The sequence below is a fragment of the Fukomys damarensis genome, unplaced genomic scaffold, assembly GCF_012274545.1.
Source record: "Fukomys damarensis isolate Sample0158 unplaced genomic scaffold, DMR_v1.0_HiC HiC_scaffold_23, whole genome shotgun sequence".
NCBI lineage: Eukaryota > Metazoa > Chordata > Mammalia > Rodentia > Bathyergidae > Fukomys > Fukomys damarensis.
The window spans coordinates 32,864,645-32,865,422 of NW_022900935.1; positions in this window are offsets into that span (position 1 = coordinate 32,864,645).

A 778-nucleotide genomic window follows, 5' to 3' on the forward strand; every position below is an offset into this window, starting at 1 on the left:
ACCCTGTGCATGCGCATACTCACGTATCTGCTGTGGTGGTTACTGTTTCTGCCTTCTGCTTGCCTCTTACTGCCTTTCTGTGATCCAGGTGTGGTCAGACACCCACCAACTCCGGTGCTTTGGGTGAACAGTTATGGCCGGGCACTGGCCCGAGTCCAGGGTGCACGCCCAGTTGAGGGGATCGAGGCTGCAAGGAGAGGTGATGAGGGACCAAGGAGGAGCATGGAGATTGGACTTTATTCAGCTGGCCATGGGGAGCCATGGAAGGTTCTTGAGCAGTGAGGGTAGCCAGAGCAGGCAAGAGCTGAGGCCAAACATTCAACCGGCATCTGCTCCACGGCCCTTCTTCCTGCCCCTGCGGAGAAGCAGGGGGCGCTCAGGCCTGTGCTGTGGGTACAGTGTTCCTGACACCCAGGGGAGACACGGAGGCTCAGAGAGGCTGTGTGGCTGGCTCAGGACTGCGGAGCCTGTGACTTTTGGAGTTGGGACTCAGGTCCGCACTTTTCTGGCCTCACAGCCCGTGGGTCTTCTTGGGAAGGTGGGGGCAGGGGTGTGGGAGGGCAGGTTCTAGGGAGTCAGGTGGGACTAGGACGGGCTCCGGGCGCGCCCAGGAGAGAGATCGGGGTGCCGCGCGGGAGGCAGCCACGTGGGGCGCAGCCTCGGGTCCCTGTGGCCGGCTGCTGGCTCTGACCGCATTATACAGCGGCCAGCGTGGATTTCTGTGGCTTTCGGCCCTAAATTTCTCTGGCTGGGCTGCGCGGGCTCCGGACGGGGTCTG